This window comes from Gadus chalcogrammus, chromosome 23, assembly GCF_026213295.1.
Source record: "Gadus chalcogrammus isolate NIFS_2021 chromosome 23, NIFS_Gcha_1.0, whole genome shotgun sequence".
Classification (NCBI taxonomy): domain Eukaryota; kingdom Metazoa; phylum Chordata; class Actinopteri; order Gadiformes; family Gadidae; genus Gadus; species Gadus chalcogrammus.
Window position 1 is genome coordinate 18,325,998 of NC_079434.1, and position 27,787 is coordinate 18,353,784.

Sequence of the window (27,787 nt, forward strand, 5' to 3'; positions counted from 1 at the left end):
GAAAATCAACATTAAAATGACCAACGTGGTACAAATACAAAGAAAATAAATCTCTACACGGGCACAGCCATTTTTGTTGAGTGTCATAACTGCACTCGGGGCCTGTACTACGAACCTCGATTAGAGGGTTAGCAAGGTATGTTGAGCTCAAAGCCTGGGTTAGCCAATATCATCCCACCGCAGACACAAATGGGCGTTCTCGTGTGGTGGGGGTTCCCGTTTATGCAGACTGGAACGCCCCCTTCTTATTCTTCGTCGCCTTTCTCGCTGAACTGTATTAAAATGTCGAAGTGTACTTCTCCGAAACTATGTAAATAGTGTAGTGTTGACGTCGCTTAGCAACCCAAGACGCTGGGGTTGACAAGTTACCGGACTACTTCCCATGCAAGTGAACAGAGTATTCCACGACATTAAGAAGACCCATGTAATAAAGGCCTATACTATTTCTGTATATGGCATCGATTACTCCTCAGATTAGGCCTATAAAGCAATGATAACAAAAACCAAAAAAACACAAACGCTCAATCAAAGTCCCGGCCCTACCCGGCTCAAGGATAGTGATGGGAAATATCGGAGAACTCTGCAATAAACCGGCCTAACTTTCACCGTCAACACCGAACCCCTTCTTCTTCGCACGGCTGTCAACATCCAGAACATTCGCTAGTTAGATTTTCTCAAACAGAAGTTTCAAAATAAGATCTAGTAGTAAGTACTTGTAGCATAGAACTAACTGTTAAATGTAGTACTATTGTACGCCCTTACTCATCGTGTCCATTAGAGGGCAGTGTTGACTTTACCTCTGTGTTACCTGACACTTCCTGTTCCGGTGTCTGAGTTGTTACATGTGACGATGTCGAGGAGAGTTGCAGTTCAGTCGCGTTACTCTATGTCAAGAGCAACAACAAGGTAACAGAAGTAAGAAGAACTGTTAGCCTTGAGAAGCTACTAGACGAGCCTGGATAAAGATATGTATGTATGTATAAACTCGCTCTGGTAACGTCACGTACGTGAAAAAATAAATAAAACGAACCCCGAATACTGATTTAAGCTTCGAATACTGATTTCCGAACGAGTATTCGAATATTTGAATAATTCGGGCCATCCCTAGTACTATTCACTAAAAAATAAATAAATCATTCTTTAGTATGATGACCAACACAACATTGGAAGACCCCTGATCTAGTGCATTCACTAGTTGAGCATAACAATCTGCATTCTTCACTGGATCTGCAGCTACGGCAGCCTCGCCAGTGGGCTCTCTCAAAATGGTGTCTTTCAACTTCAGAATGTGTAAACGGCTAAGGAATCGTGTTTCCCATAGACCGTACTTATCTTCTGTTCCATCAAAGACGATCTGCTGATGTAGCGTTCCTGCTCCGGCCATTTTCACCTTTATTCTTTTTATAGTTCGCAATCTCCAAGACGTTGCTCAGGCTGTGGCTTGTAGAGTCCTCAATTTTCACGGGGGTCTCTCGGCGCCAATACATACATACATACACACACATACATATATATATACATATATATATATATTAGTGCTGTCAGTTAAACTCGTTATTAACGGCGTTAACGCAAACCAATTTTAACGGCGTTAATTTTTTTATTAAGCGATTAACGCAATTTTTTTATTTTTTTTATTTCTTTCTTTTGCTCAAAACAAAGAAGCAGTAGCCTGACTGCTATGTTCAAGGCAGTATGTTTGTATATTCATTGTATAATTGCACTACGGGCTTTTTTTTTGTATCGTCCTGTTTTGATCAGTATATGCCAATGTTGTTATCAATAAAAAAACATTTGCACAAGGCAAGCCGATGCACTTCTCCATGTTGATAAGAGCATTAAAATTAGAAGAATTAATGGGACAAAGAAATCAAGGGATATTTAGCATAGAAAAAAGATAATCGTGAGTTAACTATGGCATTAATGCGATTAATCGCAATTAAATATTTTAATCGCTTGACAGCACTAATATATATATGTGGATCTGACTGGGGATAGGATGGACTAAATTAACTTGAGGTGGTAAACAGTTTATTCTAATGCCAGAATGACTAGGACTAGGCTACTTTTTATTACTATATTCTGGGCTAATTAAATAATATCCGGATACTTTCAGGGCTATTATTATTTTTAGGCCCACATTTTTTTTTATTATTTAAAAAAGCATAAGGATATTAATGATATACCTGGTATTGACCAGGTGCTGTTCAATCTGAAGACACCCAGGTGGGCTGTGTGTTTGGGGGGAGCTGTGTGCTGCCTTGCCACTTCCAGCCAAACAGTGATACGATCCTCCACTGGGTCAAGAACAATGGGAAGAAGGTTCAGGTCCACTCCTACTACGATGACCAGGACCAACTGGGACACCAGGACCCTCTCTACGAGGGAAGGACCTCCCTGTTCCATGACCAGATCTCAGGGGGCGACGCATCCCTTGGCCTGGCCAGGGTGAACCTCCAGGACCAGGGCAGGTACCTGTGTTATGCCAGCACTTCACAGAACAACCAGGAGACCTTCGTCATCCTGACGGCGAGGGGTGAGCTCGAGTCCTGATGTCATATCTTATTTAAAATATATATTTTTATAATGCAACCCACTGACGGGTAGTCTGAGCCCATAAACGTATATTAAGTTCAGGTTTCAGCAAAAAAATTATGGACCTTTGAATAGGATTTAACAAATGGCAAAACAAGTTGATGAAGAAAGTTGTGTAGTTACGCAGTTATGTAATTTTTAAAGCAACCGTGTAGTTTGCTATATGTTTTCATAAAGTACAGTAACAAAGGTCACTAACTCAGTTAAGGGTCCACTTACACTTCACAAACTTTACGATTCAATTATTACCCTACAATCTGAGACCTGAGTTTGTTCAACCACAAAATAAAATTGCAATGTTCCCGTGTCAGTTGTGTGTCTATTTTGGTATATGTTTTCTTATGTTCATGGTGTGGTTAGCAATAATACCTAACTACGCCATTGATATCAGTATCAATGTAAATGCAGCAAACCAAATGAGGCATAGTAACTATTCGTTTCTTGTTTTAATGTGGTGTCATGTCGTTGCAGCTCCTGTTAATAGAGTGGACATTGTGCTACTGAACAACACTGTCACCTGTAAGTCTGGAGGAATCTACCCAAGACCAAAGCTCACCTGGTCCGTCAGTCCTCGCCCGGCTACTATCCTCCAGAACACAACAGAGGTCCATGAAGATGACCAGGGACTCTATGACATCAGTGGCTCCTTAAGGACTGTTTACAATGACACAGAATCGACCTACAGCTGCTTAGTCCAAAATGAACACAGTGCAAGGAAAGCCACGATGAGGTTACACCGTAAGTCTTTGACTATCAGAGAAACAACAGTCAGTAGCAAAGCATTGATTAGAAATGTTGCGATCCAATTTCGAGTGGTTGCATTTTAAGGGGAAACCGTCACACTCAGGAATAGCTAACATAAGAGAGTACTGCTTCATATTTTTATCGTGAAAATATTTTGGTCTGCAATGTCTACTCAACTTCCGCTGAGAATTGGCAGAAGGTTGGACCATTGACATCATTGGTCTGGGATTTGTGTTCTCCATTGGGTGCTTTGTAGGAGGAACTGACCAGCTTCAGGAGTGAGGCTGAGGTGTGTAAAAGGTGAGTAGGTGTGGTCTGTAGGGGCTGATTCTGACGTCTGAGTCCTCTACTGGGATTAGAGTCTGCCGCTATGTTGCCCGGTGTCTTCATCTGAGATGGACTGGGAGGATATTTTTATTCTGCAACAGAGAAAGACTTCGAAAAGGTCAAACAGACAATGTGATGGGTACAACCGAGGCAACCTCATCACCACAACAACATGGACGACCTTGGTGACACACCACAGAGCACACGTCCAAGAGCAAAGAAACATATCTGGATTAATGGGAATGAAACGTTTGACTAAATACACGATTTCTGTTTGGTCACTTGAAAAGCGTTGACATTTGTGTCATCCTTATGATCCCACTATTTTCTTTTACTTTGACATTTATTAGAAGTCGTGAAACTTAAATTCATCTTTAAGGCAATGAATGGATGAGTTGTAAGATGCGTCCATTATCTTACTGTACCGTCAGTGGAATTGTCTTCTACACAGATTTAAAAGAAAACCATAGGCCTATAAAGTTGTAATCAGCCATTTTCAAAGACTTTTTGAAAAACGATGTACTGTATATTCTGGCAACCCGCCTACTCCAGTGAACCGCCTCCTCCCCAAACCGGACACAACTTTACTGGGCAAAAAGGCCCATTTAATCCAAAAAGTCTCATACTGAAAATAACACAACGAGAAACCTGGGAGGAATCGACGGTCCTATCCCACGAGAACCCGTCTCTCCTTGCCCGAGCCACATGGCTGAGAGAGCCCTGATTGAGTAGAGAAGCAGGCTATTCAAGCCCCGCTTCTCCACCTGTTCCTCAGGTGCTCTGCATTTAGTTAATTGGCCCCCGCTCCAACGCCCTCAATGGCGCCATCTGGGGGTAGACTGCTTCCAGGGGTGCTGGGCCGGATCCGGGTTGCCACACTCCTCCACCCTTTGATGAAGCTTCGGGGCCTCGTGTTGGAGCGGCGGTCCTGCCTGAAGCGGAGCTGCTCCCGCTGCGTCGTCTCCGGCTGCCTCGTCTCCGGCTGTGTCGAGGCTGCTTTGGAGGCTGGCGTTCACTCAAAAAAATGGTCCGTAGCTTGGTCGAGTCCTCGGTCGATTCTCCACTATATGTGGCGACCCGGCCCCAGGAATGTCTCTACCACTCAGGAAATCAACATTTGCGTAGTAGTAGCAGAGAATGGCCTGCGGGGCAGTATGTACATTGTTAAATACATGAATAGGCTTGAATTTAGTAGTAATAGAGGTTTCATATTTTTACAAAATGGATTATGTGAACATTGCTGAATAACAATCATGTATATTAAATGTATTGCAGGAGTTTAGCTTGACACTAACCAAGTGAAAGGACAATTAAATGAACCGCACCAAACATGTAGAAGTCAATGTGGGATTTTAATATATAAACAAAAACACTTGACAGAAATGTAATACAATTTTATAAAAGGAAAGCAGAGGAAAACATTTTCCAAATTAATCTTTTCGAAATGTCACCACCATTGCGAAAGCAAGTGAAGAGGTTTGTGTAAAAGCAGTCCTCCCTGACCAGCTCTGTCCCTGACTCTAAACCCTGACTCTCAACCCTAACGCTAAACCCTCTGAGGGCAGGAAGACGCGCCTTCAGTGTAAAGGTTTGAACCACAGAGAAGGAAGAAAAGAGGAAGCAGTAGAGAGTAGTGAGGTTAGTGACAGACGTGAGGGAAAGGCGTGTGGAAGCACACGGTTATATGTGGGGTCAAGAAGATCACTCCCACTGGAGGTCAGTGATCCATCAGCCTCAGACTGCTGAGCTCAGCAGGTCTTCTGGAGGACAAGGCTCAGATGAACTGAGGAGACGGGACCAGCAGGATGTCAGGATCAGGGCGGGTTTAGCTCAGGTGTGTCGACCCCCGACCAAACAGGATCAGGTGAGGTTCAGCTCAGGTGCGTCTGCCCGGACCAAACAAGGACATTGATTATTGATTCATTATTCAAAAGATGCAACATTATCTGAACCAAAGATAAGTCTTTAAGGAGCAGGCAGGCTTTAGGTCGCCTTGCTCAAGGACACATCACTGTATTCTGAGGACTTGAATCCGGCACCATTGGTTTGAGAGTTGAACCCCCAACCCCCTACCTAGTCCCCCATTTCCAGATAATGCAAACTTATGAGGAATCCTTGGTGGTAGAGTGCTGGTGATCCTCAGGATTTTCCTTCCAGATGTACGGCTTCTCCATCAGTCCTCCAGATTCCTGGTCTGGTTACAAACTTCATTTGTCTCTAATGTAAGGTAACAAACAGTAGTAGTTGGGCTCTAATGTAATGTAACAAACACAGCAGAAGTTGGGCTCTAATGTAATGTCACAAACACAGCAGAAGTTGGGCTCTAATGTAATGTCACAAACACAGGAGTAGTTGGGCTCTAATGGCGCGTAACAAAGTAGCAGCTGTAGTTTGTCTGGTAAACAACCACAATAGTATGCCGTAACTTGTACTGGACAAACTAATCCTGCATTACAACAAGTCTACTGTTTATTTTAGGCAAACTTATGAGGATCCTGGTTGGTGGAGCGATGTCGTCCTCCAGAGTCTTGGCTCCTCCATCAGCTCTCCACAGCCAGAGTTGTGGTCTGGAACAAACAGAGCGAGACTGGCCCCAAAGTCTGGTAACGAACATGTAGTTGGTCTTATTTTTAAGCCCTTTATTCCCGGTTTGTTTGGTTAATACAAACTTACAATCCTTGTTTGTAGAGTGATGTTCATCCTCCAGATTCACGGCTCCCCTACCAGCTCGCCTCCTCTCCAGGAACACGTTCTAGTAAGAAAACACAGCGGTAGTTGGTTAACGCATAACAGCTGTATTTTGCCCTTTAAGTCAACAATGTAACTAAAAACAAACTTACGAGGAATCCTTGTCGGTCGATTCCTAGTCGTCCTCCAGCGTCTCAGCTCCTCCAGCAGCTCTCCTCAGACAGAGTCCTAGTCTGGAAAAACAGCGGAAGTCTTGCTTCAACATGTGGTAAAACAGATGTAGTCGTCTGGTATATATGGTACAAACGCCGGTAGTTTGTGGTAGCAGTGAGTGTGATGATCACTTCCGAGTCAAGCTCCATCTACCCCATGACAGACGTCCTTCACAAGGCAGGGCCTTCAGCACGACTCCTCCAACAGCTCCTTCAGCACGGCTCCTCCAGACATGGATTCCTGGTCTGGTTACAAACCCAGTTCATCGCAGCAGTAAATCACCTGGGGACGCAACACACCCCACCTCCCGAGGTTCACTTGTAAAATGGAATACAAATTTAAACACTTAAATTAGACAATGTCTGCAGATTGTCGTGTTCAGCAATTCATCCACTACGGTCGTAGGAGCACTAGTAACATTAATGGCTCATATGACTACTACATAACCCCTGTATGAATTAACTAAAATCACAGCTTGGCACAGATTTAAAGTCATAAGATGATCAAAACCAGACCTAAACTACCGTGGATTTTAGTGTTTCAGATGAGCTTGGTGATGGTTACCCTCTGGTCCGGTGCTGTGGCCCCCTGGTCTCCAGCCTCAGTCTCCGGTCCACCCTGGCACCACAAGCCTCTGTTCCCCAGCCTCTCAGCCTCGCCGTTCAGCTACAGCAGCAGGTTTATATCAGCATTTGCCCAACAATAAACTTAATTGACTCATCCGAAACAGAGTTGCACAATTAATTGAACTATTATTTTATAACTCAAGGCTAGAAAAGACTTGAGACCAGACATGAGCATCCCGTTTTTGGGAATGAAGACAGAGCTGTCCACAAGTTTAAAGAAGTGGTTCAGGCCATGCATTGAAACTGACCCGAGAAGACTACTCACACAGAGCACTGACTTGTTCTGGAGGACTTCTGACTGGAGGTGGAGGTCTGGCTCTGGGTGAGGAGGTGGAGGTCTGGCTCTGGGTGAGGAGGTGGAGGTCCTGCTCCGGGTGAGGAGGCAGACACCTTGGGACAAACTACATGTTACCTTTTTAACCTTGTACAGTTCTAGAGTATCTTCTATTGTAACATGTGGGAATGACTGCCATTATTTTAGCTTTGATATTATGAAGTTGGTAACTCTGAACCAAAGTCGTTGTTTAACGTCATTCCATTGGGTAGGGTTTAACTTCTGTGGCAATTTATGACAGCAGATATTTACAACGTACAAAAGCTGAAGTAACAAAGAACTCGAAGCAGTATCGATATTAAATCAAATATACTCAGCCATATTCAGGTGCTGGGTTCCGTTGAAGAAACGTCAAATTATCTTCCACCTTGAAATGATTTTCGGCCTTCCCTGATGTCAAAAAATTCCGCAAGTAGAACGCCGTTTTGTACGCAGTGAGAGTCCCGTCACGTCATCGTGGTTAAAAGTACGGCGCAACCATCGGAATTTATCAACATTTTGTACGACGTACGTGTCAGTATGTATTTAATATCAGACTTAAGTTGTTTAAGATAGGGGCAACAATTCCCAATCGAAACCGACTGAAATAGAATAGGAAACGGCTCGAGGTTACGCAAATACAATCCAGAACGTTCCGCCAGATTCCCTCAGGGGACTCCAGTCCAACAATCTGCCAGGTGGTTTCTTATGGTTGTCAAGACTACAACGTTCTATGCTAACCATTGGGACTAAATCAAGTGACCGCACTCGGAACCTTCCACGGCGGGAAGCACAAACCGTCCGACTGGAATCCGAACATTCCGGCCGGAACCAACCAAAGAAAAAAACAGAACCAGCGCCTCACCTTGAGCTGAACGGAGGAAGATCCTGAAGTCCAGCGATGGTCTTCATTAAAACACAGCCAACAGACTTACCTTGAGGAGATCTGTTTGTTGCTGTTGGTTATTACTATTCAGTGTACCTTTACATTATTATGCACCCAGTGTGTACAAGTTATATCACTCAAAACCATACGAAGAACCAAACTACCATGTACGTCCCACAACAACTTTAAAAACTAAAATCATTCAATACAAAACCGTGTATACATTTTACAATTATCTAGATTATTCCGGGTATAAACCATACAGAGCAAATCTAAACGTTGAGCAGAGAGCCGACCATAGCCCTGCAACGTCACCCTGACCGCCTCATCACCAACAGCAAATCATGGGCATCATCGTGGGCATCTGAGTGAAAGGACTGCCCATGATAAAAAGAAGCCCAATTCCTGAACTATCCAACCATCTTCATGGTTTAAAGATTTACAGACTGGACATTCCATTGTGTTCTAATCACCTTAGTCTGCTCCCTCGTTACTTATAAAACTCTACATCTCCATCACTAGAGTGTTGCATCCTACTCATGGGGGTGTGGTCTGAGTGAGCAGAGATACATGCTAGGATACAGTGCTGTCTGAAGTCTTCAGTTCTATAGACACGCCCCTCAGGAGAAACCAAGTGTTTAAGAAACTGTCGTGATATCAGTTACATGAGCTGGAATATCCTTCAAGATGGCACCAGGATTCTCAGAGGAGAACGGTCAAGAGAAAGATGTGTGGGTTCTTCCCCTCAGCCAGTGGAACACAACAACGGTCTTCATCAGAGTACCATGGAAACATTCTCCTCTTTATACCTTGAAGCCCCAGTGAAGGTTTCCACAGGGCTCTTCATCAATCTGGCCAGGTAGGAAGAGCCGTCTCATTACAGGTCTGAAGGTCATCTTGAAAATCCATTTAGGTCCCTTTCCAACATCAGACTCTCCTTGTGGAATTCCTTTTGGTGTCAATCCTCCATTGATCCTGATTGGTGTAGTCCTAATTTGAAGTCACTGATCTGAACACGCCGCTTGCATCCTTTTACACTTGAGTTGGATACTCTCCTTCCTGCCCAGCGTGTTGGATATCGCTGCGGAGCGTCGCTCAGGGCTCTTCATGTCTACTGGAGGCCCTTGAGTAAACGTGTGGTCATCCATCAGGTATGATTTAGTTGACCCTTCCAATATCCCAAGCCAATCACACAGACCCCCGTATGAACATTATCACTGTCAAAGCAAGCCGGACACACACATAGAACCCAGGCCAGGCACGTAGAACCCTATGCCTGGTGTGAGTGGGAGACACACACAGTAGAACCCTCAAAAATCTTCCATCTCATGTCACACACACACACACACCACTGAGCCATAAAAGGCCAAACAATCATGCAGGGTAAAAACCTCATGCCAAATAACATTCCATCATTCCCCACCCCTCCCCAGGCCTCCTGCCAGGGCACCCATACCAGAACAACCAATTTCTCCAGAGATGTAAATTATGCACAACATTCTTCAGTGGCGTCCCACATTGGTGATGGATTATGCTTTGCGTCTCCAAAATGTCCCAGGTTGATTCAACGTCTCTGAAGTCATGTCTTTGTAGTCAAGTGGTTTCCTGAATGAGGGGCCTTCACAGATGCAAACGGTGCAGCTTTAGTCAGCCTGAGGACAGGAAGGAGGTCATCTGTTCAGAAGACCACCCAGTGGAGGGGGGTGGCTCTTGAGGAGCAGGATCCATATGGGGATGGCCCCAAATAAGACCTTGGAAATGAAACCTTCCTGAGGAGTCACGATGCCTGGAGGGGACTGTTGAATGTGTTCCATGGTTCTCTGTCAGACTGAAGTTGTGTTTTGGCCGTTGAGATGAGGAGCCCCCTCATCTCCCCCTGGTGTTTCTCCTTCTGAATCCCTGTCTCCATCTTTAAGAACATTCCAGTCCATGTAACTGACGTCACGACAGTTTCTCAAACACTCGGTTTCCCCTGAGGGGGCGTGTCTACAGACCTGTAGACTTCAGACAGCTCTGTATCCCAGTATGCACATCTGCTCACTCAGACCACACCCTCATCAGTAAAGCAACACTCATGTGATGAAGATGCAGAGCTCAGGAGAGTAGAATGAAAGAAGACTGCAGATATCAGAAACCAACCCATTGCCCAGGCTTACAACAATAACTTGGAGCCTGTAACCATTTTAACAAATCATTAAAACCAACATAAACCAAATCCCTAAGTAACCCATGAACCAATAAAACATCCTTGCTACTCAGATCAACCTTCAGGTAACAGGTTAACTCACCAGGAAGCCAAAATACATCAATGTGCCCAAGAGTAATGAGAAATTAATGACTTACAGTTTGCAGTTCATCTTCATGGTTAAGTTGGGATACTCACAGAACTGCAGTTAAGTATCCATGATAGACCTTTGAAGGAAGGAACAGTTTACTCATGGTACAAATTTCAAATGAGTTAAACCACCACAATCCCTAATTAGTAAAACTCAATGCTAATTGAGCCAATTAGTAAAACTCAATGCAGGTTCGGCGCCCTGTGGTCTTCTTGGTAACAGTGAGAGGCTATTTCAGCTCTGTGTTTGATCTTAAATGACCTACCTCATTTTAATTAAAGGGATGAGTCGGATTTAGATTCATACTTCAAAACGAAAAAAGTCTTCTTTCAATTCACCTTACTGTGCGACACACACACACACACACACACACACACACACACACACACACACACACACACACACACACACACACACACACACACACACACACACACACACACACACACACACACACACACACACACACACACACACACACACACACAAGGTAATGTAACCTTCATACACCGGACTTTCAAACCCAAAGGATGGCAAGGCACACAGTTGCAAATAGGTTTTTAACAACATTCATTCCCCCACAGTGGCAGATAAGTGCCAAACATACAGAGGAGGCCAACCCCCAAATATCTGAAAATAGTGAAATAAAAACATTCAAAACCATTTCCAAAAACAAATAATTCAATCAAAATAATAAATTATTAAATATTCTCTATAATAAATCAAGCATATTCAAAATCAAAAACCGGTACTTCAAATAATGTCAATAAATCACATAATCCATTAACAAAATAAATGCAAATTAAACTCAATCACTGAGTATATTTAACCATAATTTACAACATGATGGAATAATCACCTCAGTAGATATTTAGCATCTCGTGGAGAGCTGAGCACCCTGCTCAACACAGACAACCTCTTCTGGCAACAGCATACAGCAGACTGTCAGAAGGACAGCAGCTCAGCCATTTTATACCCCATGGCCCCTCCCACTAGACAGGCTCAATCAACAGGGGGATTATAATACTGTGGCATATTGCAGGTCAACCATGAATAAACTCATCAAATATACAGCATGCATGTTAAAGTTCATTTCAACTTTTAGATCAGTGATTTTCACTAGTGCATTTAGGCTTGTCGCTCATTAATGTCCAATGTCAATGTTCAGTGTCCTCCTTTGACACAAGGAAAAATGGTTTGGCCCAAATTGGGCCAATCAGTGGCAGCAGGTGTTTCCTGACACCATATTTAAAGCCCTCAGCCCCACCCCGACTCTTTTAGTCTGCAGTACGGAGCCATGGTGAGAGGGAGAGATTGTTTGTGAGTGTGTGTGGCTTGAATAAAGAGCTTGTATGTATATTGTATGCTTGAAGGTTTGCTGTTCATGCACTATCCATCAATGCGCGCTATTGACGGGCATTAACCAGACAGGGACAGTGGTCAAACTGTCACACACGCACACACAACAGATACACACATATAGATTCACACACAATATTGATACACACAACATATAGATACAAACCATATGCACACACAAACGACGGATACAAACCATAGGTATACACCACAGAGATACACACACACACCATAGTTACACACCATATAGATACACACCAAATAGACACTCACCAAAGATGAACTTAATATAGATGCAAACTATATAGATACCACACACACACACACACACACACACACACACACACACACACACACACACACACACACACACACACACACACACACACACACACACACACACACACACACACACACACACACACACACACACACATACATTCTGGTCACTAAATACTACTCCTTCTCTCTTTTCCTTCTCCCCTCTAATCCTTTTCTCCTCTCCTTCCGTTTCTCTTCCACGCATATCGCATTTTTATTGCCTCTACTCAAGAGAATAGATTTGGGTGGGGATTTCTAGGATTCATATGTGTTTGTGCAGTCATGCAGTCATTGCAGACGGTTTTCTCATTTCACGGAGGAGGGCAGAGATGGCAAGAGGAACTATCTTCGGTCTCCCGAGGAAGTGCAAAGTGTCCGAAATGGAGGAGACATAATGTTTGTCTTTTCTTTGTTTCTTTATTTTTTATTGGTTTGTTTGAAGAGAAGAGCAGAACATTAAATTGATAATAATGGATACCAATTCCAAGAAAAATATTATTTGAATCGAAATGAAATCATATATTGATGGTTATTATGCACACAATATACAGCGCAAGAAAATAAAAATGCAGACGTTTTTTGCAAAGTAAACAATTTCTGTTCCCTCTTTCTTCATTTGTCACGTGAAGTTGTTCCCCATTTTGTTATACTTTTCCATCATTGCCAGTACGTATTTTTTTTTATTAGATCAATATTAATTTAAACAAAAATAAAAGTATTACAAAAAACATTTTAATAACTCGTATTTTAAATGACCAAAGTCAATCAAACATCTGTGGTGTAAAATGCAACATTGTGTTTTTACACTTGGGGGAGTAAGGAAAGGGTGTCCGTTGTCTTCTTTACTAAACCATGTTCATTGGGCCAGTAACTGATAAGCCATCTTCAAAAAAATGTAGGTCATGTTTATTGTGAAGGAATTAGGATGTGTCTTGCTGTCATTGTTATTATTCTCATCCTTATTAGAGAAAGAATAATTATTATTTTCTCTTTCTGTTCCAGAGAGATTATCTTCTAGCCCACTTTGGAGCGTTTGGATCACATTAGGAGTCCTAGGGGTTCTAATTATCATTTTAATCATCACCCTATTACTTTTTTAAACCTCCTGACTGTATGACCGGTACCATCAGACACAGCAGGGTCAGACTGGGTCGTAGGGGCCAGGATTCAACGTTCACATGTCATTTATGTTTCTTTATTAGGCCGGGCTATTCCCTCTATTATCTCTTTGTTAAATCATTAATCTTGTTGGGTTGGATTCTTCTCTTGTTTTTTCCTTCCTCATACTGTTTCACCTTTTGCCGGAAGGTGTTCAGAAAGGTACCAAAGCAAGGTGGTGCACACCCACACCCACACCCACACCCACACACACACACACACACACTTTGTGTCTCCTTCGCGTTATTCTTGTTGGCCAGAAGGTGAACTACATCGAGGTGGATTCACTGCCCCCTAGTGGCTCCACATGCAATAAGTAACAACGCATGGCTTGATTAACAGACAGATGCGCATTATTTCAACGCTACTTACAGTGAATACTGATATGAGATCAAGGAGCAGGTAAGTTAAAATCGTTCAAATCTAAAGTCTAAAGTCTAGACAGTGAGTACTGATATATGTGATTAAGCAGAAGGTAGGGGATAGACAGTGAATACTGATGTATGTGATTAAGGAGCAGGTAGGGGATGGACAGTGAATACTGATGTGATTAAGGAGCAGGTAGGGGATAGACAGTGAGTACTGATATATGTGATTAAGGAGCAGGTAGGGGATAGACAGTGAGTACTGATATATGTGATTAAGGAGCAGGTAGGGGATAGACAGTGAGTACTGATATATGGGATTAAGGAGCAGGTAGGGGATAGACAGTGAGTACTGATATATGTGATTAAGGAGCTGGTAGGGGATAGACAGTGAGTACTGATATATGTGATTAAGGAGCAGGTAGGGGATAGACAGTGAATACTGATATATGTGATTAAGGAGCAGGTAGGGGATAGACAGTGAATACTGATATATGTGATTAAGGAGCAGGTAGGGGATAGACAGTGAGTACTGATGTATGTGATTAAGGAGCAGGTAGGGGATAGGCAGTGAATACTGATGTGATTAAGGAGCAGGTAGGGGATAGGCAGTGAATACTGATGTGATTAAGGAGCAGGTAGGGGATAGACAGTGAGTACTGATATATGTGATTAAGGAGCAGGTAGGGGATAGACAGTGAGTACTGATATATGTGATTAAGGAGCAGGTAGGGGATAGAGAGTGAAAACTGACATATGCGACTACATGTGATACAGAAAAATTTGGATCCATCAAGATGGATTGTAACTTTATGGTTCATTAACAAATACAAATCATAAACAGGTGCACATATCTTTAATAACTTGACGGAGAGATGAGGAACGTTTGCTACAGTCCACTGGGTAGGCTAGTAGACTGATCTATCCAGCACACATCTAGGTGGACACGCCCACCTGTGATGTCATAAGGGGCCGATTTCCAAAAGGGCTTGTAACGGCTAATCACACCACACCTGGTGGCATGTCATGGGACCTTTAACTCTCCGCGTTGTCCTCGCCCCAGGATCACCAACCCCGTAGCTGCCTGCCATCCACCCCGTGTGCTCCTCTGCCTGCCCAGCTGCCTGGAATCCACCCTTGCCTGTCCATCTCCTGTTGTTGTTCCCTGCCTCCTGCAGGTCGTCCTGTCCACCAACATGGCAGAGACCAGCATCACCCTCAACGACGCGCTGTACGTCATCCACTCCTGCAAGTAAGAAACCCGGTCATGATGTTTCTGAATGTGTCTTTGTATTGACGGTGTATATACTTTGGGTTTTGACCCAGTGTCTGAAAACAGGCCACCTATATAAGGTGGCCTGTGTTCTATTATGTGCCTTTGGTTGCACCATGTACAGCACTTTGGCCAATGAAAACAGTTTTTAAATGTGCCTTATGAATGGATTTTACTTACTTACTTACTGTGGGGATTGTTGATGTTTCCTTGGGGTTGGTCCACCAGAAGTGGACGCTGTGGACAGCAACGACGAGCTGCCCTCTCTGGGACGCCCCGTGGCCCAGCGTGGAGCCCCGCCTGGGGGAGATGATGGTCATGGGAGGCATCTTAAAGGGAGCGTCCTGCTCCCACCATAACCGCTCGTTTACATATCATAGAGGAGGGGGAGGGGAAGAGGAGGAGGGGGACAAGGAGGTGAAGAAGGAGGAGGAGGCGGTGGAGGTGGTGGTGGAGGAGGAAGAGGGGGAGGGGGAGGGGGGAGGGGATGATGATCATGGGAGGCCTCTTCAAGTGGGTGTCCTGTTCCCCACCACCAGCGCTCATTCCCGTCTATTCTGTATCTCTGTTTGAACACTGCGTCCAGAAGCCAAACTCATTTGAGTTACTAGTGCTTGTATTGAAGTTACTCGTCTCTTTTCCAACAGTTACCTGTTACTATTTTAATTAGTGACTTTATATTGTTGATCCTTGCTTCGTTAAATGAGTACTAGGGCCTGTCCCATTCCTCTCCCCTTAACGAGAACACTTCCCTCCACAATAAAGAGTGAAGTGATAGTGAAGATCGTTCCCTATGAAATGTGACACCACTATCATTAATATTATGCAAATTAGCGTAGTGAACGTGCTCCCCTACGTCACGCGCAGCACCGACGTGTCTACACTACAGGAAGGAGCCTACTACTATTTTCATTCACGTTTGAAAATGTCACCCTTGTGTCGAAAATAAGACAACCTACGCATTCAGATCGTAGAGTTAAATCCAGACTAAGGATAAATAATTTAACATAATGTATAACTGTTTGAGAAACATGGAAAACCAGCCGCTTGCCGAGTTCTCAACGTGACCTGGGTCATACGTGATACTCCCTTGGCTGTAAGTGAGGTACCGAGCTGGCGAGCTGCCAAGGGACTTTAAGGGGAAATAGGCCCTCTCTCTTGCCCCTAAGTATTGGATCACCCTACCGCTCCGAGGGAACGCACAACTTCTAGGGCTAGGGCTCAAATCTAGGGCTAGGGGGAATAATAGGATGGGGCCCTAGATACTATTGCAGCCCTTCTAGGCGCTATAAATGTTATACAATGTGGTTTGAATTAAACAACACATCAATTAATCAACCAAACCAGCAATTTTAGAAATCAACTCCATTCTAGTCTTCACTTCTGGTGTGTGTGTGTGTGTGTGTGTGTGTGTGTGTGTGTGTGTGTGTGTGTGTGTGTGTGTGTGTGTGTGTGTGTGTGTGTGTGTGTGGTACTACCTGGAGGAGTGCATCCAGCTAGGGTGAGGAGGGAGGAGATGAGGACGTAAGGAAACCTCTGTACCATGTAACGTGAAATACCATCTAAGGGCCTGATGCATTACCACAGGCCTGCTGTCTCTGAACCAATCAGACAGCAGAGTTCGCCAGATAGGCTAGGCTCTGCCTAGCTGGTTAGCTCGCCAGATAGGCTCGCCACCTTTTTACTTACTTTTTGTTTTTGTATATGCGTGTGCGGTTAAAAAAGTCAGACTCCGCTGTTGTGTGTGGTAATAACATCTCCACACACTGATGAAGGGGTGAATGGAGACTCCACTGTTGTGTTGGAGGTAACGTCTCCAGAAGACTTGGAGGATTTAAAATGAACTAACGGGAAGAATCGTCTGAACACACGAGAACGTTCATTTGACCCACTGAGTAGTTTATTAACATTATGATTTATGAACAATTACAAATCATATGGCATCTTTAATGACTGAATATGTTGACTTCCCAACAGAACACAAAGAAACGATCTTCCGTTTAAAGTAATTTACAACATCGTTACCCTTTCCCATAGAACTCTTATCATCATTCATGATTATGTTGTTAAATCTGCTTTAAATCACGTTCCATGTCAGGCATGGCAAAATATAAACTGATTTTGGATTCCTTTAAAACACATTTCACCTTAGAAAGTAAATCTTTGTACAACCTGCTTAACCCAAAAGAAGATCTTCCTTTCATGGTTTACGCTGAACCTTTCAGAAGCCCAATAAAATGCAGCATTTGGAGTTCAGTGGAGTAATTAAATCAATCACAAAGTGTTGTACTTCCACTGAACGGGTTGACCCCTCAGAGCACCAACAGCTGCTGCTCAACAACCCGATGCACTACAGGTACGTCCATGGGTCCACAGGTATTCAAACGTCCCCCTAACAGCTGGTCCTCAACAACGTCAGGACTGTGAGGACCCCCCAGACCCAAGCGGCCCCCTCTAATCTGACGCTCAGCAGCCCAGCTGAACACAGAGAGGGCTGAGAGATGAACCACGAGACACTGATGTTACCTGCTGCTTACCACCGGAACACAGACCTGCTGTGGGTTTAGATCCATGAACGATGTGTGTGTGTGTGTGCATGTCTGTGTAAATAAGTCTGTCTCTGTGTGTGTGTGTGTGTGTGTGTGTGTGTGTGTGATTAAGTCCAGTGTTTCCCATACATAGACCATTGTGTGGCGCGGCGCCACAGAATCAAGATCGAACGCCACGAATTGATTGTGTCCTTTTTTTTTTTTTTTTTTATATATATATATATTTTTTTTTTTTATAACGCGATTTGGAAATCTAAAAATCGTTCCGTCCATTCATCTCTGCATAGCACTACGGAGTGATAATAACAAAGACGTGAATCAGGCAATAAATACAATTTCCTTGACAGCGGTAAGGTTCGGTGTGCATTAAAGTACAGACGGAGTGGACCAATTGCGAACTACTGCAGCTGCTCCAAGTTAAACCCCAAAGCGGACTACACCACCTCTCATACTCCGCATAGAATTCTATTCCGAACCGATTGAGGCGTATATATATGATACTTTTCTATTCCGATTGAGCTGTTCTTCCACATCTATGCGGATCAGATGTGTCCGCATGTAAACGCAGAGTTACATGCACACTCACTGACGGCCGTGTCGCCGTGCTGTGTCGCCCCCCCCCACCCCCCCCCCCCCCCCCCCCCCCGCGCACCACACATTGGTCCTTGGTCTGTGGGAAACACTGAAGTCTGTATACGTTTGTGTGTGTATGTGTTTGTGTGCGTGTGTGTTAATTTCTATGTACATATGTGTTTGTTGGTTTGGGTGTGTTTATGACTGTGTACATGTGCGTGCTTTTCTTTTCTTTTTTTGGGTCTGTGTGTGTGTTTGTGTGTCTACAATGGACACTCACAGAGACACTGAACCACTCTTATCTAACATAAACCCAGGGAGGAGGACCTCCTGGGTGAAGGAGGCCTGGAAGGTGTGGATGTGTGTCAGTGTGTCTGAGGACCCCCCTCCTCCTGGGGACACTCTGTAGAAGGACAGAGAGCCAGCGGGCCGGTCCAGATACACTCCTACTCTGTTAGAGTGAGGGGGGGGGAGACGTGTGGCTGTTCTACTACCGTTGTGATGGGCAGTGTAGACATCAGCGTCATCACAACCAAGACTCCAGGACTTGTTGTTCCATCCAAGCAGGCCGTCAGTACCCCCTCCTCTCCTTGTCATTCCTCTGTATGCCACTCCTATACCAACCTCTCCTCCCCACTCTACCTCCCAGTAGCAGCGGCCAGTCAGACCCTCTCTACACAACACCTGGGGCCAGGTGTCAAACCTCTCTGGGTGATCCGGATACGACTGGTTCTCTTTAACCCGCGTCACCTTCCTGCTGTCCTCAGACAGAGAGAGTCGTCCGTGGGCTGTGTTTGGGTCCAGTGTGAGTTCACAGGCATCTGACGGGAGAAACATGATTAGGCTGCTAAACCAATATTATTAATTATAATCATCATCATCATCATCGTCATCAATATTAAATAAACAGCATCACCAGCTCTAATTTAAATCTAAGGTGAAACACATGCATCATTCAAAACATGTTAATATGATTATTATGTGCCATAGCTAATGTAATGACCGGAATTAAAACAATATTATAATTATTATAATAGTGACAAGATGATAGTTTAATTTAATAGTTTTTGAATATAATATAGACATGTAATTATGATTAACAGTATCCTGATTATTATGGTGTTATGTCCAATGTTGTAAAATCATCACTCCTGATATAATCACAGCAATTATGTTAATGTTTATATATGTAAGATACATGATGTCAGTCATCAGCTTCATTCCCAGATATCTGAATGAACAGACGTCACCTCCTGCTGTGTGGATGGACTTTCCCTCTCAATAGTTAGTGTGCGTTGTGATGAATCAAACAGACACTTACACCTCTTTAGAGCTGGTTTCAGTCTCCACACTCCACTGTGCTCCACACTGGGGGGGGAAACAAAGTGAGAGCAGCATGTTGAAACATTCACCATCATCATCTGCCGTCTCATCACTTTCTACACAACATAAGTTACAGCTGCCTTTTCAAACCACTTCATCTAGCAGAGGGTTGAATCCTTGTAGGAGACATTGTCTCTGAATGGTGAGCTGTCCTCTCCATACCTGAGAGTGTCCAGTCTCCAGGGTGGATCCTCCAGTCCAGCAGAGAGCAGCGCAGCTCCTGAGTCTCCTGGGTGATTGTAGCTCAGGTCAAGCTCTCTCAGATGGGAGGGGTTGGAGCTCAGAGCGGAGGCCAGAGAAGCACAGCCTTCCTGTGTGACCAGGCAGCCAGACAACCTACACACACACACACACACACACACACACACACACACACACACACACACACACACACACACACACACACACACACACACACACACACACACACACACACACACACACACCTTTATTTATTCTATCTGGAAGAGAATATTTCTTACTGAAGTAAACAGATTAATAAAGTATTAATTCCATATGATGGACAACTTAAAGCTTTATGATTTAATTCAGATCACAGCCCGTCTAGAGCCTCCATCACCGAGCCTCATGTCTACACTAATGGCAATGGCAACTCCTCAGAGTTACATAACATATAACACATAACATACAGACAGCAACCCCTAACCCTCATCCTCCCATGAGCTGGCCAGAGTTACATCACACATAACATACATAACATGCTAGCAGTTAACAGTACAGCAACCCCTCACCCTCACATCAGCTGGCCGGTGTTCTGTCAGCTAGAATAACCTGTTAACTAATGACACACTAGCAGCTAACAAGACAGCAAAAATAAACAACCCTTAAAAAATAAAAATGATGTTCCTAGAATCCTCGTCCTCTAAAGTTCTGTTCCTCCTCTGGCCTCTTGGCCTCCCTCCTCCCATCTGTGCTCCACTGACATGTTGACCCCAGCCTACAAATGAATAATGATGCTGAATCTGGTGGGGATCTTAAGCCCAGTTCAGACCAAAGATTCGCCTCGCAACGAGGCTGTTTTGGAACGTCGCAGGGGAAGAGTTGCAGCAGCGTGACTCTAACCCTAACTTCAGGTCAACATTGGGGGATCGTAATTATTACCTTCAAATGTGTTCAACCAAAAAGTGGCCATTTCAGTATTATTTATCTGTAATTTAATGATTAAATCCAAATTTTGTTTGTGATGATGTATGAAATAACCCATTCCATCAATTGACGACTGCATTTTACAAGTGTGTTATGAGTGGCGGGGCATGCACTCATTTAACATGCCCTGGGAATGTATAAATATTCTTGAAACTTAAAACTGGACCATATATTCATTAGAGTTGGATTTCAACTCAATGCAGGACCACTATTGGAGCGGATTTGACGAACATTGGAATAAAATTAATTGTTTGGAGTGCTGCGGCAGAACGAATCAAGGAATGGGCGCAGTATCGGCCCAAAAGCAACAGGCCTACAATGCGCTTTACAAAGTAGGAAAGCGAGAATATAGCCTAGTCCCCCCCCCTTTACACACAAATTCTTGAAGGGGATCAATTAAAATAAACCAACAGTTTTTGCAAATAGAAATCTCTCTACAAAGTAAGAACTGCTCATGATGATATCGCTGCGCTGTCTCTGTGGAGCCAGCGCAGCAACACCTCTGCCCAAGCCCCCGCCCCCCACCCCCCCCCCCCCCCGGAACCGCTGAGCTGTTGCATTTACATCAGAATGAAACCCAATAAACCGCCAATGTGTGTGTAGGGTCCGGGGTGCTAGCTCAAGCAACCTAATCGCAAACCTAAGGCCCCGTCCACACGAAGCCGAAACTGGCGAAACCGTTACGGTTTCGATCTATCCGGTTTCGAAGTATCTCCGTAAAGACGAAGCCAAGCGAAACCGGGTAGACCTGTAGAAACGCTGTAGTACACAAGCAAGGCCCATAAGGGGCGCTGCTTCTGCTACAGAAATCCAGAAGGAAAATAAATAAGAAAAGAGGCGAGCATGCGCATAAAGGGTGAGACTCCGCGGGCTTAACAGTCATTGGCTAGAGGATCGAAGGGGGGGGCGATGACGTCATGGTTTGCGGTTTCAGTCAGTTTCAGGCGTCCACACGAATCCAAAACGAAACCGGGTAGATTTGAAACCACCTCCGAGGGTGGTTTCAGAAGTTTGCGGTTTCGGTCAGCGGATTCGCCGGCTTCGTGTGGACGGAAGGCCGAACCGTACAAGACCTTTGCGGTTTCGCCATGAAATCGGCTTCGTGTGGACGGGGCCTAAGTTAGGCTACTTTTTAGCGTGATGCTGATGCTGTTGCGGCTCTCAGCTGTGCCAGAGCGTTCACAGTTGCTAGGGAAACCACCTGACGTCACCGCCCGGTGCAGCAGTTTGAACTGCCCCATGTTTAGAACATCGCAGCCCGTCTCGTCGCAAGGAGTTGGAAGGAGTTGTGAGTTGCAAGTCGTTGCGAGGCTAATCTTTGGTCTGAACTGGGCTTTAGACACGTGTCGTCTGTTCTTTTAGATCACAGCCCACCTAGTCCTGGATCATCCCTTACTATTAAACAAACCCAAAGACACATTTAACCCTAACCCTGACCTGAGAGTTTCCAGTGTACAGTGTGGACTCCCCAGTCCAGCAGAGAGCAGCTTCACTCCTGAATCCTGCAGATCGTTGGTACTCAGATCCAGCTCTCTCAGACTAGAGGAGTTGGAGCTGAGAACTGAGGCCAGAGCTTCACAGCATCTCTCTGACAGACGACAGACATTCAGCCTTCACACACAAAATAAAAGACCATGTTACTGTGTTTATGTCTTTAACATTTTCCATAATTGAAAGAGAAGTTACGCCAATGTTAATTTTTTTTATGTTTAAATTCTAATGAGCTTTAAAAAAAAGCCTGACTACATGTGAATAGGTAGAATAATAATAATAAAAAATAGTAAACTGTACATTCTACATTAAATGTCTTTATTGAAGTTTTTTTGTTACTTTTTTTTTATAAAGACTCTTGTGCTGTAAAGGTTTGCACATTGAGTAAAACTGACCTGAGAGTTTCCAGTGTACAGTGTGGACTCCCCAGTCCAGCAGAGAGCAGCTTCACTCCTGAATCCTGCAGATCATTGTAACTCAGGTACAACTCGCGCAGACTAGAGGAGTTGGAGCTGAGAACTGAGGCCAGAGCTTCACAGCATCGCTCTGACAGATGACAGCCAATCAGCCTGCACACACAATAAACAGAACATGTTAGGAACCCTGATTTAATGTTTTAGACGACTTTTCTGATAGTTAGCTATCAGAAACTTTTCTTTTCTGATAGTTATATAAAAATGATGATACATTATTCTTCTGTTAATTATATTGTGGTGATCACGGCCGTGGTCACCGTGTCCGGGTGCCGCAAAGGATCCTGGGAGGCTCGGGGGGAAGCGGCACCGCCACCATGGGAGTCGTGTGTGTGAGTATGAGAGAGTGTGTGTGTGTGAGTATGAGAGAGTGTGTGTGTGTGAGTATGAGAGAGTGTGTGTGTGTGAGTATGAGAGAGTGTGTGTGTGTGTGTGTGTGTGTGTGTGTGTGTGTGTGTGTGTGTGTGTGTGTGTGTGTGTGTGTGTGTGTGTGTGTGTGTGTGTGTGTGTGTGTGTGAAAAAAAAGGCAACTCTCTGGGTCTTGCTTTAAACCTGGGCCCCGTTTCCCGATAACGATGGATCCAAGCTCGTACGATCATTCTCAAGAAGGATCTTGCGAACCTTCGTAAATTTCTTTGGAGCGTTTCCTGAAACTCCTCTTAACATGAACAAGCGTGCTCTGCTCTAACGACGTTTGTAGGCTTGTAACTGTCCACTGACACGGTGTTCAAATGGGCTCTGTAGGAGGGGGAGACGCAGGATTGTCGATGGAAAATAGGGTTAAAAAGGGTTCAAATATGTCCCCATCAAGGCATACAGCAGAGTATCCTACGAAAAGAATAGACTACAATAATACGTACACTGAAGATATTAAAACCCATTTGATTAGGCCTGGGCTGACATATGCTTTGTCAGTCCTAATCTTGAACGCACTGTGCGTATATATGTTTTCGAGGCATTTTCCCCCCTGAAACAATTCCATCTTACAAAAATCTAAAACAGCTTGTGTGACAACTACATTTATCATAATGTGCTAATTTCTTAGCACATAAAGAGCAGACTTTATCTGATTCCTTAAAAGGTTTCATTGATGGCGCGCACTCTCTAGTCTAGAATCTTTGGTGTAAACTTTAAAAATGCAACGCTCCATTCATTCATTATCAGTCAAAGGCAGAGGCTGGGCATTGACACACGGCTATTGCTGACCCGATAAGAAGAGCTTGGTCTAGATCCTGCCCATATTGTTGGGCAGGATGATGCATAGGCCTCTTTACACTGCCAAGCCGGTTCGGTCGCAGCTTGGCATGCCCGGCGACTTCACCGTCTTATCTCAAGTTTCCTGTGTAAAACTGAGGGGCCAAATCCCCCGTCCGTCACAGCGCGGGATTTCTTGGTTCACTGGAGAAGGCGGGGCTGCGCACAGAGTTTAGACCTCTTTAGAATAATTTGCATGCTCCCGGATTTTTTATTTTTTTTATGAATGAAGTCACCCGCATGTAAAAATTAGTTCACGTCAGTGTAGGCTACAAACGCGATTAACTATTTACAAGTCCAAAAACGCCAACATATTCTTTATTTTGCTGACTAAATTAACTAAATTGGGGTGCTAGCTCAAGCAGGCAATTTACCTCGGGTAGTGTTAACGCGTGGATCGTGCCGCGAAAAAGGCGTGCATAAGACGGCATATTTGGCAGTGTAAATACGCCTTATGATGGTGCTGGTAATGTAAGCGGGAAAGCGCGTGGCATTCAGGCACGCATTGCAGCACAGTTTCCCGCAGCAGTCTACGTTCACTTCAGAAACCACGCTCTCGATTGTGCACTCTACTATAAGGTCAGGGATGTTCGTTACTGTCTAGACACGGTCCAATTAATAATGAACTTCAACACAGCCTCACCGAAGCGCCTACAGTGCTTTATGGCAAATAATCGCAATAAAAAACGCCTGCAGAAATTCTCCGACACCCGCTGGTATCAGCATGATTTGTTTACAGTATGTCTTCTGTCATTGATCAATACGAGGACCAACCACAAGATTAAATTAAAATCAGAGGGAGACAGCAAGTGCAGCTCGAAAGCGACCTCCCACACAAGACGAATGGAATCATTTGAATTTATTATATGCCTTGAGGGTTACCTTGGGACGTGGCGTTTGATCGGTACATTTCGGCTGCGCATTTATTTTTGGAATTTTAAATTGCTGCAATAAATTATGTTGTTGTTGACTCAGTCTCGGTCTTTGCTTTTTAAATCTTACAGTAGTCTATAAGTAATATATTGGCGGTAACCACTGTTTAGGAGGTATTGCGAAATGGTGCCAGCTGGACATTCTGTGGTATTGGATGTGTTTTATTAAAACACATCCAATACCACTGAATGTCCAGCAGGTGACTCCACTGAGGCTATAGTAACGATGCTCTTAGCACCATACGAGCACCCCTGGAGCCCTCGTTAGCCAAGATCCCTTGGTGGCGGTGACGCTCCCCCCGGGCCTCCCAGGATCCTTTGCGGCACCCGGACACGGTGACCACGGCCGTGATCGCAAAAATATCATTTTCATTGGAACAACTCAAGAATTTATATTTTTTGTATGCGTATAAAGTCTTTGTTATGTTATACTTTTTTACACGTCAAACAATTTAAGACATATTCAAAATAAATAAAGGCAACTCTCGGGTCGTGTGGTGTATTGTGTAACTGCTTTAAACCGGGTCTCCCGTTGGGTCATTCCTGTGCTGCTCGCCAAAATATAATAATTCTAGGTAGACCTATAACCTTTGATTGATGCAAATACTGTGACTTCATTTGTTTAACTCCCACTCTCCCGTTAACAGGAGATTGTGGGAGGGCACTATTATTATATTTTGTGTATATAATTGAAAAGATGCAATGGCAACTCGGATAACTTTTCAACTTTTCATTTTCGCACCGCACATACAACAAGGTATAATATGTCCAATGGCACCACCCTGATAAACGTGGTCAGCAAGGGTACTGAGTCATTTGATTATATATTTAGACGACATTTAGGATTGATCCTTAAACCAGGGGCCAATAGTCGTCTTTTAATAGTCTCCTGATACGGAACTGTTTGCACGTTGAGTAAAACTGACCTGAGAGTTTCCAGTGTACAGTGTGGACTCCCCAGTCCAGCAGAGAGCAGCTCCACTCCTGAATCCTGCAGACGATTGGAACACAGGTCCAGCTCTCTCAGACGAGAGGAGTTGGAGCTGAGAGCTGAGGCCAGAGCTGCACAGCATCCCTTTGACAGATCACAGGAATTCAGCCTGCACACAATAAAAAGAACATGTTAGGAAGTGAGATTAAAAGTGCTTAAAGGATCCAACTAGCTCACAGGAGAAACATGGTGTAGCTAACGAACAGCACAGGGCCGCCATGGGGCCACACTGGAGGGGAGGACGTCCAGTGATGCTAACGCCTCCGCTCTCCTCGCTGCTATCAGGGATCAGGGAGTGAGCTCAAGGAGATGACTGTGGACATTCAAACTTCCTTCATCAGTCCCCTGATGGCCGTAGGGATCCTGAACTCTGTGTGAACAGAGTCAGACCTAACGAAGCAGAGGGCTGCGGAGCCAAGGAGGGCCTTCAGCGCTCTATCAGACCCAATGCTTCCTTCTGTGAGACTATTGATTCATTAATTCAACCTTTTATTTTGATAAACCATCATAAATGTGCTTAAGCTCATTTACATAAACCTATAACACTGAGGGCACTTGCCCTTCCTGACTTCAGACACTTATAGGGGGCTTCAAAACAAGGACGACTATGAAACCCCTCTGGGGCTTTGCTTCTCTACATATTCAAACCTTTGATGTTATTCTGTATCCCTACATATTAAATAGATACATATTGTTCTGTATTTCTACATATTCAATCGTTTTATGTTGCTCTGTATTTCTACATATTCAATCTTTTTATGTTTATGCATTCCTACATATTCAATCTTTTTATGTTTATGCATTCCTACATATTCAATCGTTTTATGATGCTTTGTATATCTACATTTTCAATTATGTTGTTCTGTATTACTACATAGTCAATAGTTTTATGTTCTGTATTTCAACATATTAATTTATGTTGTCCTGAATTTCTACATATTCAATTCTATTATGTTGCTCTATATTTCTACATGATCAATAGTTTTATGTTGTTCTGTATTTATTTACATTAAATGGTTTAATGTTGCTCTGTATTTCTGCATTTATTGTTCTGTATTTCTACATCTAAAATTGTTGGACCTTGTTCTGTATTTTATGTCTTCAATTGAAGTTCTGAAGATAAAATATATGTAAAGTATATCTGTAAAAAATGATGACGTAACAAAGACCTTATAAAGTCATGGCAACAAAAAAGAAATTGTTGAGTCTTTCCTATGAAAATTATACATTTATGAACTTGAAATGAACTATATATTCATACAGCGCTCTTCAAGTCACCTTACATTGACTTCATATAGGGCTTTACAGTGAAGGGGGGACCTCACTTACCACCACGAATGTGTAGCATCCACATGGGTGATGCACGGCAGCCAATCGGCGCCAGAACGCTCACCACACATGAATTGTGAATGTGTGATTGGACTGTCATATTATACGTTGTTGTCCCAATTGTCATGTACATTACCTTTAACACACACACTTACATACACCTATATGCATGCTTACACTACCAAGGGACCACAATGGAAATAAGCCCATGTGCTTTTATGTGTTATCCTTTTGACCTGTTCATTTGTAAGCTTACGTTTGTGCATGCTTCAATAAAGAATTTCAATCACTTCAATCAATCAATTACACACCAGCTTGAGGTGGAGAGTGAGGGGATGAATGAATCAGCCATTTAAACAGGGGGATGAATAGGAGGCCAGATGAATGAGCCTGGTTGGGCAGCTTTAGCCAGGACCCGGGGAATCCCCTACTCTTTTTGAG

At 43.8% G+C, this 27,787-nt stretch overlaps 2 protein-coding genes and 1 long non-coding RNA gene across 3 annotated transcripts in view; 1 reads left to right on the plus strand and 2 right to left on the minus strand.

The window, feature by feature from the left end:
* Positions 1-27,787, minus strand: part of LOC130377404 (uncharacterized) — a 119,692-nt gene that overhangs the window by 63,667 nt on the left and 28,238 nt on the right.
* LOC130377439 (CD276 antigen-like) overlaps positions 2,454-27,787 on the plus strand; it is a 78,037-nt gene continuing 52,703 nt past the window's right edge. The window contains exon 1 of the transcript XR_008894162.1: positions 2,454-3,333. The gene's annotated coding sequence lies outside the window, so the exon portion shown is untranslated. The remainder of the gene's footprint in view (positions 3,334-27,787) is intronic.
* Positions 5,748-8,975, minus strand: LOC130377472 (uncharacterized). The gene is made up of 6 exons (XR_008894186.1): positions 7,472-8,975; positions 7,132-7,233; positions 6,721-6,812; positions 6,507-6,587; positions 6,340-6,418; positions 5,748-6,233 (listed from the first exon to the last, which is right to left on the minus strand). It is a non-coding gene; the product is annotated as an uncharacterized LOC130377472 (long non-coding RNA).